At 31.0% G+C, this 25,430-nt stretch overlaps 1 protein-coding gene across 1 annotated transcript in view; it reads left to right on the top strand.

Annotated features, from left to right (window-relative positions):
• LOC143202883 (uncharacterized) overlaps window positions 1-25,430 on the top strand; it is a 543,964-nt gene that overhangs the window by 442,363 nt on the left and 76,171 nt on the right. The window lies entirely within an intron of this gene.

Raw genomic sequence — 25,430 nt, 5'->3', positions numbered from 1 at the left:
TTTAACTTCAGAAATGGAAATACAATTTCTAGTAATCGGAAACAATGATTGAAAACATCTGATAGCATATTTTTCTCTGAATTTTCCTTGATTAAACCTATATTGATTAAACGACTTAATTAAAATTCCGAAACGATTTTAAAATCTCGTTATTAAAACTGATATTATCTGTCTCCTTTCGGTAGAATAATTCTCGAACGGTTATCCTCATAATTTATTGGTATTGTACATGGCCGGGACGGGAATAATGAAAATTTATCTCAATATTTCCCGGCGGTTAATTAAATTCGAGGTAAATATTAAAAATGTCCGACTTGGGAAACCGACCTTATTGAATGTAGAGATGTAGTTGATTAAATTAAATGTTTTAGCCATTTTTGATCTTTCGGCGGGGACCAGCGTAACGAACCTTTGATGCAGGTGATAAAAGTTATGTTAATGTTGAGAATTGAGGGTGAACATTTACATATTTTAGTATAATATATTTGAATATTTTTATTATATTAAAAATGATAAAACATCTGTTGAATGAAGCTTCATCGTTAACGTTGAAATTAAAACAGTGTTCTTTTTGCATAAACGTGACTAAATTTTGTTGATGCAATACTGAAAGGACTTACACAATCAATATAGCAAATGTTATGCCAATTTTATAAAAGAAAATATTGTCCTTACCTTATTCGGTCCAAGTTCTATAAATTTCTCCACTCTTACTCTGACTGCAAGCTGATAGCTCTCTTAGTGAACTGCCGTTGGAGTCTTTTTATTTGTTGCTAATTCATTTTGCACTCTACTTGCTCATAGCTTACAATTTCGGCTAGTCTTGTGAATTAGTGTGAATTACTTACTTTACTCTAATTAATTTATTTACACTAACTACAAGTTAAGTTAACCGAGACGATATGTTTTGAAAAACTTGAAACACCTCGGTTCGAACTATTTAAGGTGGCATATATACCACTCAACCATATATACCATACCACTACTTCCAAAATATACTGCATTTACCAATCACCTTCTCCTCTAACCGCTGGCCAATTACAAAAGTTTTCAATAATCCGAATACGCTAAAGGCCAGGTAGCGATCACAAACAGATCGAATACTGACTAACATCTTTAAAAAAATGTTAACTTTTCATAAAAAACTTCAAAAATATTAGGTCTTGCTTGGTTTACTTGGTAAAACAAGAAAATATTATTAAACCTTGCTTGAAAATTTACTGATTAAAATATTAAACGAAATCGTTATGAATTTACATTTAAAAGAAAGAAAATCCCAGTAAGAGTTCATGATAAACATCAACTGTTAATTGAAATAATAAGCTGACATCAGATCCAATACACTGACAGCAAGTGAGTGCAATATACTTGCAACTTGCAAAAAATGTTGAGAATTCTTAATAAGGATACAACTAGATAAGTTCATTGAGTTGTTCATCATAAAACTTTTAAAGAATACAAATCATGAATTAGAAGTCATAATAGGTTTAGAATCAAGTCATATACTGAAAATGGCATAGAAGGAAAAGTACTGAAGTGGTGACAAGGGAGAGTGGTCTTAGACTACTTGATTTTTAGTAATTAGTAACTACGACTGAGTCAAGATTAATATTATTCGAAGATGATACAGTGATTTTTGTAATAGGAGAATGTGTGAGAGGCATGATATGAAAGCTACAAAAAAGTATCGATACACGCATAGAAATTATTGCTGGTTGTTGACTGTTAAGAAGTGCGATTTTAATAATAGCCCAGCAGCTGTTCTAAATAAATTCAATTATTCTTTTTCTTCATTAAATGACTATAATCGCATAATCTAGGGCTTGAATTTTAATAATCGAATTGTTCTACGAAGTTTCGTGACGAATATTGTCCATTTTTGACAGAGAGGATTAAGTTTTTTCATTCGCCAGTTTAATTTGCCTACCTCCTTGTCTAATAAATGACATTTTCTGATCTAACTCGACAATCATTTTGTTTAACTGTTCAATTGTCTTGAAGACTGGGTATTATGCTAGTCAGGGAATATGTTTGATATATTCTGATGCACTTTGACCCAATATTGAATCTTTTTGATGTCCATATGGGCCTATTATCATCTTAGAATATGACAGCGTGGCAATGTTGGGCACCAATATGTACAGTAATAACTTCATCATTGAGTATGTCAAGATATTAATTATCCGTAATCCGATCAGTGATGTGAATGAGAGGACCAACTGAATACTACGATTTTGTCGCCGAAATTATAAAAAGACCTCCTCCATATTTAATTGCAGGAAGCAAACCAGAAGTCCAGATCGTGGGTTTCTTTTGAAGTTATATATATATATATATATATATATATATATATATATATATATATATATATATATATATATGTAAAGTAAGGTTCTGTGCACGCTGTTCTGGGACTGTCGGGGCGTGCTGTACGTCGATTTCCTGCTCACCCAACGTACCATTAATGCTACATACCACTCTAAACTTCTGAAAACACACACGAAACCTGCTTATCGCTCGAAACGTAGGACCATTCCAGCACGAAGTGCAAGTCTTCTCTATGATTACGCGGGCACTCATACTACGCGTCCCACGTTCGATACAATATCAGAATTATTGTCGGAGGTTACAGTCAGGATTTATCCCCCTGCGACTACCACATGTTTGGACCACTGGAAAAAATCGACGACGAGGCTATCCGAGTTGCCCAAGGAATTCTTCTATACCGGCATCAAAAATCTTCCGGATAGATTCGTAACTAGTGAGAGGAAATACCTAGAAAAACTGTACATTTTTATAAATTTTTTCAATAGTAAATAAACCTGTCAGAATATTTGTCTCGATCATATTTGAACCACCCTCGTACTTTCTCTTTCTATGTATTAAACAATAAGTGATATTTACTAATTTTGTACAATGTGTCTTATATAACTTAGCTTGTAACATAAATTCAACATACGAGCTTGAACGGTGCTTGATCTTTCTAATAGAAATTGCTACAATAACTTTATTAAATATTTTAAGAGATCTTTTTAAGTTACAGTTATCATAACATTTATCATTTATTTAATTTAACATAATAATTTAAATATAGTCGTAGAAATTTGATATGAAATAATAATACTGATTTTCAGAGAAATTTAAATAATTCGTATCCTATTGATATATAACTAAAAGCTCAAACAATATTCAATTATATGTTACCATAAGAATTAACAGAATAACCATGATAATGCTAATTCGCTATCATCAGCCATCCATTCTCGCTTATTTCCCGTATCGATATGAAAGCGACATATACGCTATGTAAAATTTAATTATTCTATACGTTTGATATTGTTTATAAATATAGATGTAAATAAACATATGTACTATTTAGAAACCATTTTACCGAATGCATGTTTGCGCTTTTCAACCTATTTCGCTTTCATATATTACGAGTTTCACGATTGTACAGTTAAATCAGAGAAAATATAAACACGATATGTTGAAACAGAATAACATAAAACCAGATAACTGTGCGCGCTTTATTAACTAGGTTTGGATATATCTATCATTCTCAACTGAACATATATCCCAACAAATGATACAAACAAAAATATTACGTATTTACTTTTAACATATTTATATTATATTTGGTTTTACTATATGTATCTATAAATGGTGCCTAATTTTTTGCGCTCGATTGGAATGTACCACAATTTCTGATATAAAATGTTAACAGCCAAAGAAACAGTTTAACAAGGTTTGTAAAAATATGGTAAACGGTAGACAACAATGTAGTCCTTTCTACTTTGTCTTGTGTCCCACATAGGGACTAAAAACTCACCAACTAATAAGGAATTAAAATTCTACAAATTATGTTATAATTGCTAATATTCTTATTACCTGTAATATTTCATTACTGCTTTATTACAAAATGTATTTACAAATGGAACCTGAAATGGATTAGAAGTTAATATGTCTCCAGAACCTTATCAAATACTACTAGTTCTTAATCAAGAACAATTGCTCTTAGCTGTTCTGAGTTCACCAGATACTAAATTAATTGAAATGCGTAAAATTCAAAATAGATTAATTAATATTTACATTATGAATCTGAAAAATCTGCTTGCGAAAATCTATATACCTTGTAAACAGAGGACGGACGATCCTTGTTATTCTTGAATTGTGTTAATTTATTTACGACGAATTAAGCTTTTCTCTCATAGCTGAATATCCGATAAACCGACACATTAATTTGTTGTATCTACCAATCATATAAAATGTAATTATATATGATCATAGCATGTATGATCATGATTTTCTTGGTCGTTAAATCATATCTACCATAATTATTTACTTCCAACAATACAGTAAGTAATACATAAGTAATACATAGTAATACACAAGTAATTAGTAAAATTAAATAAAATTATTTAATAATAGCTTAACTCACTCACTTTCTATATTAAAATCGTTTGGATTTTGAAATTCAATCATATGACTTTCAAAACTGATTATAGCATTATGAACACTTTTTTCTCGAATGCACCATTCTTTTTAACTATATATAAATTTTCAATCGTTTCTTCAACATTTTAAACCAATTAAAAAATCATATTTCGAAGATTCTTAAAATAGACACCTATTTAGTCGATAATCTCGTCATTTGACATAAACCCTTGTTCATCAAGCCAATTTTTAAGCTAAAAAAAGGCACTGGGAATCATATCTGGCGAATAAGTTGAATATTACAAAAATTGGAAATTAAAACTGATCATAGCATTACGAACACTATTTTCTCGAATTCATCATTCTTTTTAACTATATATAAATTTTCAAACGATTCTCCAACATGTAAAATCAATTAAGAAATAATATTTCGAAGATTCTTAAAATAGGCACCTGTTTAGTCGATTATCTCGTCATTTGACAAAAACCCTTGTTCATCAAGCCAATTTTTAAGCTAGGAAAAAGGCACTGGGAATCATTATCCGTGAAAAATACCAAACTATGTATCATCTTGGTAGAGAAGTATTTTGGTAAATGATCATCTAATGAATATACAACATTTTTCTTTTAACTTTGAATTTTCTATATCAGGTTCAAGCATAAGTCTTCACGAAAGCAACAACTAGTCAAGCGTAATCAATGTGACTTGCCTGCTTCTTTCTTCCAGTAAACAACCTGTTCTATCACATTTCTTCACTCATTTTTTTCATACATCGATCGTGATACACCTTATCGATATTTTCCGTTTTAATTAAAATACTCAATAATAGATTTTTAGAGATTCGCACATACATTCAGCAGATCTTGGAATACTCTATCTTCAAACTTTCTAGGCCATTAAAACTTGTCACTAAAATCGAAACCACAATTTCCAAAACACTTGCATCAATAGTTACACGTTTCTTAACATTCTCTTATTGGAATTAGTACAAATATATTGCCAAATGTTGATTTCGAAACCAAAAAGATAACGAAATAATTTCCTAACATACGAGAAATATAAAATATAAAACAGTCATTTTCCCAAACCAGTAACTACCATACTACCAGTACTTATCAAATTATAAACATACTTAATACGGGAAAAGCTATTCTCCTCGGCAACAGATGTATCTAAACTTTAACATCATTCAATTTATTATCCAAATTCGCAAGGATATATATATATATAACCACCAGGCACTTGTGGGATCGGTTGGTTATAACCAATCAAAGAACCAATAAGGGACCTATTTTGATATTAGCACATAAGAGGTAATAATTCGTTTTCCCGAGAGTTCGGGATATTAATTAAGCCCCAAAGGTTCCCTCCCCATTACCCTGCCTTGTAAGCGGTCGGATTCATCTACTAGCCGTAAGCCACGAATTTAAGATTTCATTTCACGAATAAATAGTATGACACTAAACTATAATGATATCCTATGAAATAATTATATTCTAATATCAAGAACTAACTTTAGTCTTGAATAGTGATTACGGTCAATAATACATATGTTTAGTTTTAAAATCTTATGTGTGATTGGATCTCTGTTTTAAGCTCAGTGACTGTGCTAACCTAATACATAAAATGCAGATTAATTGAGTGCAACCTGCTATTTCGATCATATATCAAGCTCCATATATATATAGAACAAATTCATAATGACGAGTAGATTTATCTTTAACAAAATATCTATTACGTTTAAAGGAAAAGTAGGGCTATCATTTATAACTCACTCTGCTGAACTCTTCTTCCTCTCTCCTGAGATATTTCTCTGCTACAGTGATTTCAAGTTCACTTAGGTTGCCCTCTGATTTTTCGCCTTTCTCTCCTTTTTTTCTTATATTCTTTTTACTTGTCTGATGTCCTTCATTGTAGGTAAGTACCCCATCAACTTAGTTGTCTCCTTTTTATGTATTCTTCTCTTAGGAATTTTCTTACTTCTCATCCTGTTCATCTTTGTTACACCCCTGAGCCTTCTCAGCTTTTAGTTCTGCTGCTTGTATCACTTTTGTATCTCTTTTTTATAATTCCCACGTATCTTAACCAAACGTTAGAGTCTGACTAGCTTACACGAAATATAAATTTAGGGTTTTTCCAATTCTGGTGTTCGTTACTATCTTCTAGCTTTCGTTACTTTCGATTTCTATACCCAAATGCTTAAATACATTTGATTATTCAATTTTTACATCGTTTTTTGGATATTTACTACTTCTGGCTACCAGTACTACACACACATTTCTGTAATTTTACGATATTGCAATAGAACGATATTTTTACTTCAAATTATAATCAAGTCTTTGTAATAATAAGAGAGCAGCAACATTTTAATAAATACCAAAGAATTATAAAGTTACAGTGGTAATATTTTCAGATATATCTTAATAAGATAATTAAAAGATTAATAAGATATTATATCTAATAACATAGTTCTAACTATTTTTAATTTCAATCAGATTAATCAAATTCGATCACTTTAGTTGGGTAGGGAATCAAATTATGGATAGGTATAAAGAACGTCTGATGAAAAACTCCTTTGCTACCCCACCAAACACATAGCACGGCCTTTCTTGATATCAAAATGGGCTTTGCAACCACTTTGAAGGTTTTCCAGGTTATCGCCACAATTTACATTCACACACTTAAACACATTTACATACTTAAGTATTCATCAGCATCAACATATAATATTTAATAAACCTGCACTAGGTTTATCCTATTTGGAAATAAAAAAGTAAAGTATTATGAAAATGACGTTAAGGAATCTTCATTTTTAAAGAACAATAACTTTTAATTAAATAAAGGAATTACTTTATGTAGCTATAATATTATACGGTCCGTTGACTTGATATCTAGAAAGTTATAAGGCCTGTTTGTTACCCTTCAAAACATCTATAGTAAGGTTTCACTGATTATGGATTAATTAGTTCAATTTGAAACCTCTCTATTAGTTAAAAGTAAAATTATTTCTAATTAATAAAGCTCATATGTATTCATTCTTCATTAATGTGTATAAAAAAGTAAAAATTAAGGAACACATAATATAAAGAAGTAAAAAAAAACTACCGACTGGCGAGTGGCCAACCTTGGAGATCATTCTAGAAGACATCCGGTCTTACCCTACCTGGTTAGTGACGTGACTGATCATTTTGCTTGTCGGATTTTACACTCTTGCCTAAGAAACATTGTTGCATGTCCCAACAGGGTTCGAACTCGCGACTATCACAACAGCAGGAGAACCGAAATTATTTTTTACTTATTGATGAATATTTTTTTATGATTTTTGTTATGTTTTTGAATAATTTTAACACACTTTATATGAAGTTAGTACTATTTGTGAAACAGAACATAACACTTCCGTTTTTATTATCTTATTTTTGCCATTCAACCGTGTCCTCCTACGTTCTGTCGATTTTTAACGCTGCACTATCCCTTAATATGCTTTGGATTGAAAAATCGATGTAGCTCAGATGCGTGGCATTGTAAAACATTCGCATAATGGAGAAGCTAATCCCATGTTTATGTCCACAATCGGAATAAAGAAGTCCCATCTCGGTCTGTTCTGCTGTCGAAGCGACACAACAAGACTGATTCGACCTAACCAGGAAACCCATTACTGACGGTGAAATTCTCCCAATGAAAATATATTCTCTATTTCAAGAGCGTTTGAAAAAACGTCGTGTTTTTTTTCATGTATTCATAGCTTAACCCTATAATAAGGCGCCCTTAAAATATTTTTTGATAATTGAAATTATTTTCAAATATCTAGCTGTATTTACTGACGCAACGTCGAAAAACGAAACTTTAAAACATGTTAAACACTACTTTTTGCGTGTCTCTAGATATTTTCCTATTATATAATGTACTTTGTAGAAAGACTACATCACTCAAATTATTTATACCAGTTAATGAAAGTTTTTGAACTTTCTTCACACTTTCAAAACATTATGCCATATCCTAGTTTTTTTCTTTGGTAACAATCCCATTTCTTCGATAATAAACCTAGTTGCAATTTTATTTATGGACAGTTTCTTTATCCTACTAAACTCTTTCTGTATACATCATGTCCGTTGCATAGACAAAAGCTATTTTATTGTCAATAATTTTTATGAAATTGTTCCTACTAAACTCCTATAAAATATCAATTTTATTATTATTTTTAATGTATTCATACTCTTCTTTTCAGATATTAACATTCACTTTCTTAAATAATATTTTAATAAACAATACTTAATAATAATCAATAACTAATATGCATTAATCTAAAGATTTATTTAAAATTGCTCACTATTAATGTTCAGTTAATTATAAACTCAATTGGTCTTATGGGTGAGTGAGGTTGAGTGCAAATATAGAGTTAAACTAAAATGATTATCGCTACGTACTCATTGAAGAACTATACAACGACATCGATGATCAAATGGATTTAAGAAGTTCATTAAAAAATTTCGACTCGATTCGGTTGATTGAAATACACGATTTTGCCTTATAACATAAAAGAAGTTTACTGATTAACAGCACCTTGAAAGCAATATAACTATTGGACAACATCCAGTAGAAGAAATTGGTCAATTTTGTCACAAGAAAGAGGATATAGGAAAGCGTGAATACATTTATCTTGAACAAATTCTCCACATTCTCCTTGCATATATAAATGCAGCAAATATTTTTTGCAGAGACATTCGAACTCCAATCTTGTGGAAATTTTGCAACTAATTGCCGATTACGAGCTCGTAATCCGGTGATGTGTGGTTACCGAGAGATGGCCCTGCTGCTGCTTCAGGAGGCGTTATATATTTGTAAATCTTGCGTCAAACAATAGTTTTCAAATATCAGGTCTGAATCATTATTGTCCATACATGGAAATGGCTTTAACACTGATGATACGTCAGAATATTTATACTGTGCTATTTTTTATATTTATACCGACGATATTCATCGAACAAAAGTAGCAATCATCTACATGATTTTTCTGCTGTCTCCATAAATTCAGCACAAAAGTACTACAAATAAGCATCCTTGAGTGCACCAAAAGCACATTGAATCGACTTTCCAACAAGGATCGTTCTCATCTGCTGGGATCCAAAAGCTGACCCGAATTTATAAACTTATGTAAATACACTGAGTGTACACTGAATAACACAAAAAGATTACGTGTTTACAATCCCTCATTCCATTGTTAAAAACATTATTTATTGATATAGTTATTTAACACTTTGATTATCTAACTATCTTAGATGTTCCTTAGTAATAATATGAATCCTATTTACATTTAAAAGCTGTATTACTCCAAATGGCAGCCGGTATCCTTCCATAACTAATGCATATTCAGTATTTTTAAAATAAAGGTATGAAAACTTAAACTAATTTTAGACTAATTTTAGAATACAAAGAATACAACTGGAAAGTTTATCGTGATTTAAAAGTTGTTGCTATATTGCCTGGACTGTAAGGAGAATTGACGAAATATTGTTGTTTTATTCTGTCTGTGGGACAGTAGAGACCCGAAAACCACTATGAAGGTAACGATTGACGAAAAAGAACTGACTTTGTTTGTGGTAAATCAAACGCTAACCATAAACCTCGTATATCACAAGAAAATGTGACTCTTCCACCCTCATATATATAAAGCTTGGTTTAACAAAAAATGTTGCCAAGACCATGGATCAAAACGGTAAAGGATTTTTGTATTTAAAAACTATTTTAATTAAAGTAAGTGATGCTAGATTAAGAGAAGGCATTTTTGTTGGTCCACAAATAAGAAAACTTATAAATAAAACAATGAATTCGATGAAAATCTTACCGCGAACGTGTTAGAGGCTTAGCTATCTCTAGATGAGTAATTCGTGGATTTCTAAGCAATCCTAAAGGTGAAAATACCCAGTTCACAAGAGGAAAAGTTAATATTTCGTCATTTTCTTTCAGAATATATGACTCATTGTTTCTATAGACCACTTAAACCTGAGTTATTTTGATTCATTGTCTTCAAAGTAAATATGATTTAAAATTTTCATATTTTTTATTTATTTATAGGGCTTTAATTTATCAGAACTTACGTATTACAAAAAAAAACCTGTTTAATTTTTTGTGTTCTGGTACAATTTGCCAAAAAAAAAGCAAAAAACGAAAATATATTCTAAATTAGTTTCTCGAATTATTTAAACTCGCCGATCAAAGACACGAAACGAAAACAAATATTGTACGGGCCATCATCAAAGCTCAAAACATCGATCATACAATGTCACAAAAGATTCAGTTCACGATTTAATCGGTTCGTTTTAAAACCACAATCCCTGATGAAGCCTAAAGCGAATAATTCTGACTTGATAGCTGAAACGTTAAACGGAATTGCGAAATCGGCGACATGGAAAATTAAAAAAAAGTTCGTTTAATATGCAAACTATATCACTGACAGTTTCTGATGTTTTAATGCTCAATGTGGTAATGTATTTCAAACGGTATCTGCGTATCTCTCTGGTTATAGTATATTCTTACGTTATATATAGTCTGTTCAAAGTTATTTTGTATATACATTGTGACATCAAAACGTTTTATAGTCATAGAATAAAAAAACTTAGAAGCGCATCTCCTATGTTAAAATTGGTTCTAATTTACGCTCGGAATCCCCGTGTGAGGGCGCTTACGCATGCGCCGTATGACAGTTAGTTACGGCGGGAAATTTAAAAATGTTTAGCGGGAATTTTAAAAATTTGAGCGGGAAATTCAAAAAAATTCTTTTAATTTTACTGGAATATATTTTATTGAGATATTACAATTCCATTAAGTTTCCTTGACCATAAAGACATTGGTATAATCACAGAGATATCTCTACTACCCAAAACACGTAATCCACTGATATTATCTTCTCTCTAATAATTAAAATAAACCTAAAACAAACGTTAAAATAATATAATATAACTACTAATGGTTCTGTTGTATTATTTTTTAGAATCAACTATATTAACAACCTACCTAAATTGAGGTACATTTTATCAAATATGACAACTGCAGTTCAGTCTATACAGTCAAGTTTCGGAACTAACGACCAAAATTAGAAAAGAAACCTTCTTCTAGAAGGCAAGCAGAATATATTCGATAACAGTTTATAAACAGAAAAGCTTTATTTTTAAGAAAAGCTTATTTTAACATTATAGTATATCTGATAACTACAATTAATTATAGAGCCACAATAGTTTATAGGTTGGAGTTATACCTCTTATCACTATTGTTTTCAAGAATTTTGCATACCTCTGACAACCGGACGACTTTGACAGGCTCATTCGTTTACGTGTTCAAACTAATCAGACAGCATTGTGTCTCTTTTTAACTAGAATAAAATGAGAAGGAAAATATTATCTGATTCTAAAACGAATTTACAAATTGCGGCAGGCAATTCTTAAATAGAAACATTTTTCATTTTTAATCATCAAACCAGAATTTATCTTAATTAATCTCGTCTACTACCTGTTGGCCATTAACATGTTAGATATACATTATTAATTCAAAACTACTTATAACAATAAAGCATTTCCATATTCAACACGTTTCGAACCTAAAAGTCCATTAGTCCCTTCACTTTAATTAATTAACGTAAGCCACTACAAACTAAAAACTTTTATTGAGTGCCAATACAAACTTAAGGGAAATCCATTGCGTATACTGAGTAAGTTTAAGCAGTAGGTCTTTAGAGATACACTTATCGAGATACCAGAAAATTTTAACGCCTGTTGTTATATTTTTAATTATAATTTATTTAAAATGATGTGATTTCTATGACACAGATATCCAAACAAAAGAAATTCTTTAAAAATTCAGGTTTCGTTAGTAAATGCACTTCTACATAAAGCAGTAACTGAATATTTCTGGTAATAAATACGTTAATTTGTATAACAAGAGTTAAATTGATCATAGAGAGAAAAAAGCCTAATACCAACACACCAGTTTCAACAGCACCAGTATTAACAAGCATTCAACAATTAACCAGGTCCACAGAACCGATGTTATTGGAACGAAAGTAAAAAAGTATACTCAGCTATATTCTTAGATGCAGCACAAGCCTCCGATAAGGTTTGGCATGAAAACCTTTTTTATAAACTACAGGAAATGTTATCAAAAAAAAGACAGAGAAATACAAAAGCGTATATTACAGCCAGAACGTTTAGAGGTAAAAAAGAAGAAGCTTAGTCTACAATTAGAAATAGCTAAAGCAAGTTTTCCACAAGAAAGTGCACTGGGGCCAATGCCTTATCTACTCTACACTTGTGATATACCTCGAATGAAGAATATTACGATGGCTACATTTGATAATGATACTTCTATTATAGTTGTCGGAGACAACAGTGAAAAAATCGCACGAAAATTACAACAGTCAAGTGAAAAACTAACGAAAGTAAATCTGTGCATGTGTAGTTCATCTACAATCAAACCGTACAAGCACCAATAACATTAAATAATACTATCATTCCATATAGCAACAACGCTAAATATCTCGGAATGAATCTTGATGCAAAACTTCGTTGAAACGAACATATTAAGAAGAAAAGAAAAGGACTGGAATTGAAATATAGGAAAACGTATTGGCTAATTGGAAAAAAATCACAATTAACAGTACATAATAATTTACTTTTATATGAGCAAATACTGAAACCTATATGGACATACGGAGTTTCATTATAGAGATGTTCTGCAAAGAGCAACATAAACAAAATACAAATTTTTCAGAACAAAGTCCTACATCAATACCTTCAGATACCTACAATCAATCAGGAAATCAAGAGGATTGCAAGAGAGCATGAGGAAAGACTCCATTCTCATGAGAATATTGAAGTATTACAACTTTTGGATACCATCAGAGTACGACTCAAAAGAATCATCTGATCTTGTGTAGTGTTGTGTAGTGAGGTGCATATATTAAAAAATTCAGCAGTGACATGTATAAACATTATTTCACCAGGGACTGAGCGAGTCCTCCTAGTTATATACCTAGATTTAAGATATCATAAAGACCAATTGTAGGTTAGTCGGAAACGACTAGTAACAATGTAATAATTAAATAATAAAATAGAGTTGTATTGAGTGCAAAGAAAATGCTTGAAAATAAAATTGATTCATAGAATTTTAATTCCTCATTTGTTGATCAATTATTCCATAGGTCATAAGGAATTGAACATTCATAGAATCTACAGCTTTCACAAAGTAGAAACTGCAAGGGCGACATCGAATAGTAGAATAAATAGGCATAGAACGATGCAATTTTATTTAAATAATTAGGTAAGGAATTGTTCTTCCAATCAGCTTAGTGAATTTATTGTCTTTACAATAAATACAGATTTAGGTGACAGATATGGATAAAAGTTAAAGACTATATGAATACATAAATGAAGTAATGAAAATATGCAGAAGTTAAAATGGAACTACCTATATAATTTGCATAGATGAAACGCATGTGGAACATTAACAGTAAATTTGTTTTACATTTTAAAGAATTGATAAATATTAAGGTGTTAAAGGATTAATGCAATAAAATATATGAAATTTTTCAACCTTGTATCAATTATTTTGATTATTTACTTTATAGATCTAAATATTGAAAAATTAGTAATCGTTTTAATGATTAAACATATATTCGTCTATTATACACTTCTAGATCGACAAAATATATGTTACCTAATTATGTTCCTTATTGTTTTAATATACAAGCATATAGAATATTGTAGAAACCATTTTTAGTATCATACCTTTTTAAAGTATTCCTTTTAGTCTGAGAAATATGATTAACTTAATAAATCGTGATCGAATTTCGAAGATACGTTATTCCACAACCATCTCCGGATTTGGCGCATGCGCACTCTCCTGCAAGAAATAAACCATAGAGAAGAATAAACTATATTGTCTTCCTTTTCTAATGGTGGTCCACTCTTTTTGAGTCTAATATACATTGGTTTTAAAATATGGAAGAACAAGGGTAACTGTAGAAAGTAAGAATTTTAGCTGCCGAATGTATATCACATCATTTTCAACCACCTGGAATAGATATCAACATATGCCAAAATTTAATGATAACAAAAACAGAGAAGAAAATGATTCTTATTGTGTTGGAAGTAGTCGTCATTAGTGAGGTTTGTCTATCAATAATAGTAGCAAAAACTGTAGTAGCTGGTAACAACTGGACATATATTTTAAACATAATATACTTTAGTAATGATTTCAATTTTATTTTATAGCTAGAAATAGCTAGATGCAGCTAGAAAGAATTGATGAGAGTAAAAGTCGAAAAATGTGAAATTCAGAGAATCAGAGAAGAAGAAATTAGACAGCATTTTCCTAGGATATAAAAACAGTGTACAGTGATACTTTGAAAGAATTATATTTGCTAATAAAAGTAGACCTGGATCAAATAAACAAAATACAAAACTATCAACGAGATCCTAATGATCTAATGACAAGGAAAATGCAGTGCATTATTATATTAAGTGTATAAGTAAATATATGATTGTTTTGTAAAAATAATGATGTATTGAATGAGGTTTCTTTCAACTTAATAGTACGATAATCCATTCATTTTAGACCAGTAAATGTACAATATGTTAATCGAAAGCTTGATGTAGTCAATTAATTAACGGGGTTTGTGAATCTAGAATAGTAGCAAAAATTGTAGTAACTGTTAACAATTAGACATATAATTTAAACATAATATACTTTAGTAATGATTTAAATTTTATTTTATAGCTAAGATGCAGCTAGAATTTGTTGAGAATAAAAGTCGAAAAATGTGAAATTCAGAGAATCAGAGAAGAAGAAATTAGACAGCATTTTCCTAACATATAGAAACAGTGTACAGTGATACTGAAATAATTATATTTGCTAATAAAAGTAGACCTGGATCAAATAAACAAAATACAAAACTATCAACGAGATCCTAATGATCTAATGACAAGGAAAATGCAGTGCATTATTATATTAAGTGTATAAGTAAATATATGATTGTTTTGTAAAAATAATGATGTATTGAATGAGGTTTCTTTCAACTTAATAGTACGATAATCCATTCATTTTAGACCAGTAAATGTACAATATGTTAATCGAAAGCTTGATGTAGTCAATTAATTAACGGGGTTTGTGAATCTAGAATAGTAGCAAAAATTGTAGTAACTGTTAACAATTAGACATATAATTTAAACATAATATACTTTAGTAATGATTTAAATTTTATTTTATAGCTAAGATGCAGCTAGAATTTGTTGTGAATAAAAGTCGAAAAATGTGAAATTCAGAGAATCAGGGAAGAAGAAATTAGACAGCATTTTCCTAACATATAAAAACAGTGTATAGTGATACTTTGAAAGAATTATATTTGCTAATAATAGTAGACCTGGATCAAATAAACAAAATACAAAACTATCAACGAGATCCTAATGATCTAATGACAAGGAAAATGCAGTGCATTATTATATTAAGTGTATAAGTAAATATATGATTGTTTTGTAAAAATAATGATGTATTGAATGAGGTTTCTTTCAACTTAATAGTACGATAATCCATTCATTTTAGACCAGTAAATGTACAATATGTTAATCGAAAGCTTGATGTAGTCAATTAATTAATGGGGTTTGTGAATCTAGAATAGTAGCAAAAATTGTAGTAACTGTTAACAATTAGACATATAATTTAAACATAATATACTTTAGTAATGATTTAAATTTTATTTTATAGCTAACATGCAGCTAGAATTTGTTGAGAATAAAAGTCGAAAAATGTGGAATTCAGAGAATCAGAGAAGAAGAAATTAGACAGCATTTTCCTAACATATAAAAACAGTGTACAGTGGTACTTTGAAATAATTATATTTGCTAATAAAAGTAGACCTGGATCAAATAAACAAAATACAAAACTATTAACGAGATCCTAATGATCTAATGACAAGGAAAATGCAGTACATTATTATATTAAGTGTATAAGTAAATATATGATTGTTTTGTAAAAATAATGATGTATTGAATGAGGTTTCTTTCAACTTAATAGTACGATAATCCATTCATTTTAGACCAGTAAATGTACAATATGTTAATCGAAAGCTTGATGTAGTCAATTAACTAATGGGGTTTGTGAATCAAGAATAGTAGCGATCACAGTTGATCATATTTGGAGATTTTCAGAGGAATTTCACTTCTTTCATATATAGTGTATATATTTTATTGTAATATTTATTTATATGGTTCTTGGAGTTCTTGTTAATTGTTCAAATATGTAAATTAATTTATACATGGTGTTTTTATAAAAATAAAAAGGCTTATAGAAATTATTTTTATTATTTCATATTGTTCAATAATTTTTAAGCTTAATCTGCGCATGCGCCAAATCCGCAGATAGTTGTGGTGTAACGTATCCTCGAATTTCGACACCAGGGCGATCACTAGTTTATGTTATTTCCAGTATTATTTTTGTTTAAGTTCACATTTCCGTTTTTCATTTCAATTATAATTAAATATTCTACGTAATCTAAACCTGTACGTATTCCAACAATACACTTTGTATATTTAATAACTCGACAATATTATTAGTGAACGCAGACAGTTTTAGTAAACAGTCTGTCAAAACATCTGAACGTAAATACAGACTGAAATTATTCAAAGTTTCTCTCTTCCTGTTTACCTATTTTCTTTATCATTACGGTCCCTTTTCACAAATTTTCAAAATAATCCTGACATGTTCGGAATTTTACCTTCCGGTTATTTTCGTTCAGTTGAAACGATAACGAATCTTGTTAGAAAGTTTTCCGGTCGTAACAGTCATATTAGCATCTCTTTGTCTCGTAGAGGTGATAAGCTGTGTTAAAATTACCTAACTTAATTGATTTTTATGTATAGTCATAGAGAAATAGAGATTTAACTTTATAGAAAATTTTAGGGAAATGTTTCGCGACGTCCAACATCTAGATGTCGCTACTTTTAACTTATTACTTGCTTTAATCGCTGCCCTTCTCACTGATTGGTTTCTATGACACGTTTCTTGTTTATTTATTTTGAGAGCCATTTTCAGTATGGCTAACATAGAAATAGAAGTCGGTAGTACAAAAAGTAATGTAAATTATCGATCTATCATTTTTTTTCATCTCATTGGCCTTTAGGAATTTCTGTGAAGAGGATGAACAGAGGATGACGGTTCTTTAAATAATTTATTCTATACTAACGGGAGACGACTCTATAACTTCAATTCCAAATGTTGGTATATGAATAAACGAGTCAAGGCAATATCTTATGCCCCAGAAAATTGTTTTATTATATTGTATGGTTGGTCTCTTTATTTTAAACTCTTTTATTTATAACATATTTTTATCATACATCTTCAAAAAGTGTAAATTTAAATTCTTTTAATTGTACACTATATAATGATTATCCAGATATAATATTACAAATAATTAGGTATGCTATATACTTATGGGTAAACCCATAATAGATCTCTAATAGATGAAACTGATGGCACCAAACAAATATAGAAAGGGGAAAAGACTGAACAAATAATACTCATATTTTATAGATATACTTGTTATTATAGATTATATTTATTTCATTCATTAAATTAATTAATTTGTTGGTCAATTAAATGTGACGTCAGAGCTGTCACGTGCCGCACTTGTGTGGCAAACTTTATCAAAGAACCTACCAATCAATGTTCATAGCGAAATGTTTTTTACAGGTTCCTATAATGTAGATTTAATTGACCAATAAAATTACTTGAATAGCTGATATAGCCCCATCTGGATGTTGGGCAAAGCAACATTTTCGCCAGAGGTCTCTATTGAGTTGACTCTCTATTACTCTATGTGGATACTGTGCATAATTTATATCATTTAGAGTTGCCAATCAATGGTTGTGATATTTCACAAAGAAGGAAGTGTTATATCTGCAAAACAAGGAATTGAACGAAATATTGACGCTTGAAATTAGTTCTGTGAGTTCAGTGAATTTTGATGAAAGTGTTTACTATTTTTATCACTTTTAATTATGTGTAACGCGTCTTATAACTGAAAATATCATAATATAAATATATAATTTTAATTATTTATATATATTATGAAGATGATGAATGAGATTAACACGTCCTTTAGTTTGTTGGGTTGAATTTAGTGTGTAACCTGCAGTAACAGCTTCATTTACTTTTCAACAGCATACACATAGCATAGTACATATTTGTGTACATTGTGTAAATAATACTAAATAGAAAACTGTTTTTTCATCCAGATATTTGTCAAAACCATCGAATTTAACAGTTAAGTAACGTTCACTAATCAAAATACAATACAGAACTTAATATCACTACATAGTATAAAACAAAGCCGCCTTTTCTGTCCCTATATCCCTATGTGCGCTTAAATCTTTAAAACTACGCAACGGATTTTGATGCGGTTTTTTTCAATAGATAGAGTGATTCAAGAGGAAGGTTTATATGTATAATACATGCATAATATACTAAGGCAACATTGCTAATTTTAGAGGTTTCTAACGTGATGTCGTAAATTAACCTATTTTTTTAGGCTTATTTAGCAATTAGCAAAAACGCTGCCTAACCCTACGAGTTAGATCAAATTAATGTACTACAGTATTGTACACCATAAAAAGGTCTACAAAAAAGTCCGCGATGGTATATGTTTATCTTTTAGGGATAACCCACATTAACCATTTTTATTGTTTACTTTTTACGTGAGAAAATGGCTTATTTACGAAGCTATTTTAAGCAATACGGCATTAATCCTTATCGAATTAAGTACCTTAAATACAGTGTGCAATTAATATAGATCAATATGGTTCCTTACAGCATGTAAATTAAACAAATATTTTCGGAGATATTACAAATTTAAAATTTGCGTTTAAAAATGTGTAATGTAATAAAAATTGTATGAATTTAGATATTCCAAAGATAGCAGGAAATCTTCATAGTAAGTATAGGGGAAGAGGAATTGTTTTACTCCAAATTTAATGCGTGTAGGCCAAGGGCAGTAATGAATGAACCAAAAATACTGGATCGATTTTAATCATGTTTTCATTGAGTGACATAGGCATATATATTTTATGCCCGTGCAAAGTCGAAGCGGGCCGCTATGTTTTTATATACAACGTTCATATTTTTTCTGTAGTGTATTTAATTTAGTATCAGCATTGCACCCGTGCGAAGCCGTATAAAAGACAGTTTAACATATTATATTTCCAATAAATAATCATTATTTATATCTAGATCTAAACTACCATCGTTGAGTCAATTTGATTACGAAAAAAAAGATATTAAACAATTATATTATATATTTGATTTGATAATTGATTATAAATCTCGTACAGATTATCGTAAATTTTCAGGAAGCTAAACGCAGCAAGTTAACCTGTTCGAGCTGAAATCCTACCTGTTGGTTATAGATTTATCTCTTTTCTCAAATAGAATAGAAAATCTGCCACTTACTTGAAGTCTTTTCCAAAGAGATATACTTAATGATGAGGAAGGATTTCGATTCTCACATTCTTTTACATTTTATGTCTGTACTTAGAGTATACTTTTTATGTATGTATTTTTATTTATTTAATACTCGTAGAACCGTATATTTACTTACAAATTATTAGGAAATAATTATGATAACAACAATAATTACAATTAAAGCCTATAGTTTTAAAAAATCTCGTTAAAGGATTTATGGAATGAAGATAATTATATACTTCGGATAATTTAATATGTTAAAACATATCTGTTGAGAAAACAAGGTTGTAAATCAAATACAACTTATTTTCTCTCTTCCTTGAGTAAATTAATACCCAAAGACGAGGTGTTTAATTGATAATAAAGAATACATATATATACATTTAAAACATATTAATTAGTACGTCATGGAAAAACGATTATGATTCAAATCGCATGGACAGGAATTCTATGTTTTCAATAATACTTCAATTGATACAATGATTTCTTCAATTAATGCTCATTCAAATCTTTCTTCTTCATTCAATTCAATACTTTCTTCTCCTAACAATTCGATACTTTCTCTCCGCAATATTTTATTCTTCTCATTTTCAATAATACTGTTTTCCTCGGTGTTCATGCAGATTACTGTCAGACTGTTTCCCCGTTGTGGATGCACAGTGTTTTATCGCTGAAGCTCCTCCAAGACTGTGATTTTTTGAAATTATATGATGATTATGTAAATTTGTCACAGAGCTCTGTTTTCAGGCATTATTAGTAGAGTCGACAGACGTTGTTTTGTTCAAACATCATTTTTCATACCGAGTGATGTGTAATCGAGTTTAAACACGATTGCGGTGAAATCATGAACAACACAGTTTTGATTTCGTCAGCTTCGATTGCCTTGAGCAGAACCATTCATCGAGCCATTTTCTAATTTCTTCGAAATTGGCGAAGAGCTGCTCTGTAGCGTGTGTCCTATTGATGCGAAAAGTTAATGCTCGGATGGGGCAAGATCTGGAGAGTATGGTGGATGTGATGAGAGTACTTTCCAGGCTTCCTTCGCCGGTGTTGCTTAATGAGACGCCGCGATATCGTGCTGCAAAATCACTACCCTGTCTTTGAGCCCATTCTGAAGCTTTTTCAATCAATGCATGATTCACATTGGTTATCTGTTGTCGGTAGTGGTCTCTATTAGCTGTTTCGTCATGCTTCAATAGTGCATAATACTCTGCGCCACTCTGGTTCCGCCAAACATAGAGCACTGTCTTGAGACTAAAACGATTTGGCCTTGGAGTCGACAGACCTTGTTGAAGACGTCTGTTCTTGGTATCGTTTTGCCTGTCTATACTTACCAGACGTTCAATATACTGCGAACGTTATGTTTTTATTAAGTCATAATTCTTTTCCATGTCATAAATACTAAAAACTTCAGTAAAAAGGTCTAATATATTAGACCCTCTAACAATAGAACCGAAAGAATTCTACAATTAGCGTAACTTACATTTTACAGGGCTGTCCCATCCATTCGTAATAAATTTGCGTGGCAACAATGTCAAAACACTATAATTGTACATTTAAATATCTTGTAAAAGTACTTGAAGTGTTATGTTTGCTCTTAAAAATTTGTAAGGATATTATTTAATTAAAATCATAATAATCACATTTTATTTATCCCAATATTACAAGATATTGTTAAGTAATATTGGATATATTTTCCCTTATCTTATAGCTGCCAAATAATTTCTGAAAATCAAACATCCATCATCAAATTACTATCTAACTCGTAATTGTTTCTTTAAATTACCATCATAACGTTTCTCACTAGATTTGACATCGATAAAATTTTGATATGTCTTAGCAATTATGGGACAACTGGACACAATTGCCAACTCATTCACTAGTTGCTATCTTTGGGTACACTTTAGACAGTACTTATTACCTGCAGTTTTTGTCTTGCGTTAATTGTCTTGCCAGGTGTCATACTGAGAGTATGTTATACTTAATTTTCTTCAATATTCTGCCACATTTCTTGACTAATGTATCTGATATACTCACTTAAATTATCAATGCTATATCTATACGAAATTTATTATTAGTTACTACATAATTACATATTATATTAGATATGTATAGTACAGTCTTAATTTATGAATTAATTTATATTACTATTAATTATTACATCACACAGGCATTAATACATTACTGTAGATTTACCAAATTAAAATAAAAAAAAAACTTAAGCTACAAATTCGTGTGGTTTGGTTCGCTTCCATATCCTGATTTTTTGTGTGTTGTCCAGTAGCTCCACTGCTTGTTTGTGTGCTGCTATGTTTTAGCAACTTTATTTCATGTTTTAAGGCGAAATCTTGGACCACTTCATATATCCATCTGTAGGAATGTTCGCCTGGTCGTTTGGATATACGTCCGATTGTTTGTTCGAACATTCACTACTATTTTGTGGAAGGAATTCGCACAGGAACTGAAAACACTGATTGAATAAAAACCTGTTTATTGCGATATTAAATGATACATGTGGTCGCCGGGATAATTAACAGGATATTAGGTTAGGTAAAGGAAGTACCTTAGCGCTGTGGATATGGTACTGTTACAAGGGCTAGAGAAAAGAAAAAAGAGCGAGACATCGTCGTGGTGATCTTTTATACCTGGGAACCGCATGGTACCAATCCACCAGCGTTGCCAACTTTATACCTTGATGTAGGTGAATGGATGATTGCCTAAAGGGTTGTAGTAGTCGCCACACATCAAATTTGATTTCGAGGTCATCGTGCAGTTCTTCGTTGGTTACGTAGCGGTAACAATTGGTAATTAATCATAGATTTTTATTTGGGTTGCGTTCGATACTAATTAATTTGAGGTTTTAGTGCAACGCCATATTTGCACCCAAAGCATTGAATATTTACAAGATCCAAATTGGCTTCATGACTGACTGATAAACCATTCTTTTTGATTTTAGGACAAGTTGTGAGTATGTTCCGACTAACCGGTACAGTTTCTTGACCTTAAATCAAATTTGCTCTGATTTTCGTCTAAAATAGTGTTAATCATTTACTGATGTTAACTAAAATGTAACCAGAGTATAGTCAACTGCATTTTAAATAAATAATAATAATAAGAACAAAAATGCAAATAATTTACAATGATTAAAAATTATGCAAACATAACGCAAGTATTAATTATTCACAATTGATTTTGGTCAAATTTAAGTTATTTTCCTTGATAAATCCCTTGTTCAAGTTTTTTAATTTACTTTTTCTTTGTGTTGGTAACACAAAACCAACTTCATAACTGCAAAATACAAGATTAATCCAAAGAAAGTCGAAGCACGCCAAAAATTCCAGAGGTTGGAATGGGAAACTGATTGTTAGGAAACTCTATGTGACGTCAATGTTTCGTAACACTTTTAATTGTTTTAGCAATCACACTTGTAATTTAAATATATATAGTCTATTCAAATTTTTTTATACACACGTCATCAAGATGTTTAATGTATTATCTGCCGCAATTTGTAAATTCCTTTTAGAATCAGACAATATTTTCCTTCTCATTTTATTCTAGTTAAAAAGAGACACAATGCTGTCTGACTAGTTCGAACACGTAAACGAATGAGTCTGTCAAAGTCGCCCTGTTGTCAAACGGATGCAAAATTCTTGAAAGCAATAGTGATAAGAGGTTAGAACTCTAACCTATAAACTATTGTGACTGTATAGTTAACTGTACTTTTTAGATGTACTATAATGTTAAAATAAATTATATTTGATAACACTTTTGATCAATTATATTATTTAGATTAGGATTTCGTTGTGTGTCAAAGCCATCCTGAACTAAAACTCAGGGTTGATGCGGCAACATTGCGACGTTTTGATGTCACAAATTTAAATTGCGTATGTACAAAATAACTCTGAACAGACTATATGTTAATTTTTTAGAATATGTCTATCCTATATTATTATAAACCAGTAATTATATGATTCTTCTTTACGCTCATCTTGTCCAGTGTGAAGTATGCCATGGAGACTTGACATCGATGACTGAATGACACACAACGGGTTAAACAGACATAAATAAAATAGCAACACCATCATCCAGTACCATATTGAAAAACCTCATATAGATTTTATATATTCAAAAATAATATTTTAAATAAAACCGAAAGCGTTCATTTTTTTGTCCTGTAGTCATTTTTTCCTTTGAATATACCTCAATATGTGAAACCGTCCCTACTGTTCAAGCGGCTATCGATCATACGTGATTCCATTTGACGAAAGGGCGGAGATATAGATAAACCGAATGCTTGGCCAACAGGTAGGGGATCTCGGGAAGCGTCCCTTGGGGAATAAAAGGGAACGAAAATAAAAATGTGACACACGGAGAATTCCATTTCGCTTGACAAGAACTACAAATGTGGTTCATAGTTCTATGCCATACGTTTCGGATAATTTAAGAACCAAGACTGTGATTTTTGAAAGGATTGATGATTATGTAAATTTGTCACAGAGCTCTGTTTTCAGGCATTATTAGTAGAGTCGACAGACGTTGTTTTGTTCAAACTTCATTTTTCATACCGAGTGATGTGTAATCAAGTTTAAATACAATTGCGGTGAAATCATGAACAACACAGTTTTGATTTCGTCAGCTTCGATTGCCTTGAGCAGAACCATTCATCGAGCCATTTTCTAATTTCTTCCAAATTGGCGAAGAGCTGCTCTGTAGCGTTTGTCCTATTGATGCGAAAAGTTGATACTCGGATGAGGCAAGATCTAGAGAGTACGGCGGATGCGATGAGAGTACTTTCCACGCTTCCTTGGCCGGTGTTGCTTTATGAGACGACGCGATATCGTGCTGTAAAATCACTACATTGTCTTTGAGCCCATTCTGGAGCTCGGTAGTGGTCTCTATTAGCTGTTACATCATGCTTCAATAGTGCATAATAGTCCGCGCCACTCTGGTTCCGCTAAACAAAGAGCACTGTCTTGAGACCAAAACGATTTGGCCTTGTAATCGACAGACCGGCTTCGCCACGTGAAAACCATGATTGCGCTTAGAATTTTCAAAATATATCCACTTTTTATCACCCATCACTATCCGATGCAGAAATTATTTCCGATCATGCCTTTGAAACAGCATTTCACAGCCAATTTTCGATTTTCCATTTGCCTGTCATTCAATTCATGTGACACCCATCTTCCCAACTTTTGGATAGCTTCCGGTAATTGTTTCTGCTAATTCTTCCGCTAATTGTCTTCATCCAATAACTCTAATTCTGTTAATTATTATTAATATTAATATTATTATTAATATATGCCAAGTGAAATAATATTGTGGAAACTTATGAACGTCGAATTCCGGCAATCTAATTGTGATTGGTTGAGTGGTTTATCAACTTAATTTGATATATATCGTTATGAATATATCGATATACCTTCCAGTCCTATGTCCAGTATATACAAGTAAAATGTTTTAATCTGTTACACCTATAAATGCATATTTTCTT

This window comes from Rhynchophorus ferrugineus, unplaced genomic scaffold (genome assembly GCF_030347505.1).
Source record: "Rhynchophorus ferrugineus isolate W39M unplaced genomic scaffold, kcgeb_rfMv2 rfM9, whole genome shotgun sequence".
NCBI lineage: Eukaryota > Metazoa > Arthropoda > Insecta > Coleoptera > Curculionidae > Rhynchophorus > Rhynchophorus ferrugineus.
Note: the sequence above shows the minus strand (reverse complement) of the source record. Positions and strands in the feature narration are given on the sequence as shown.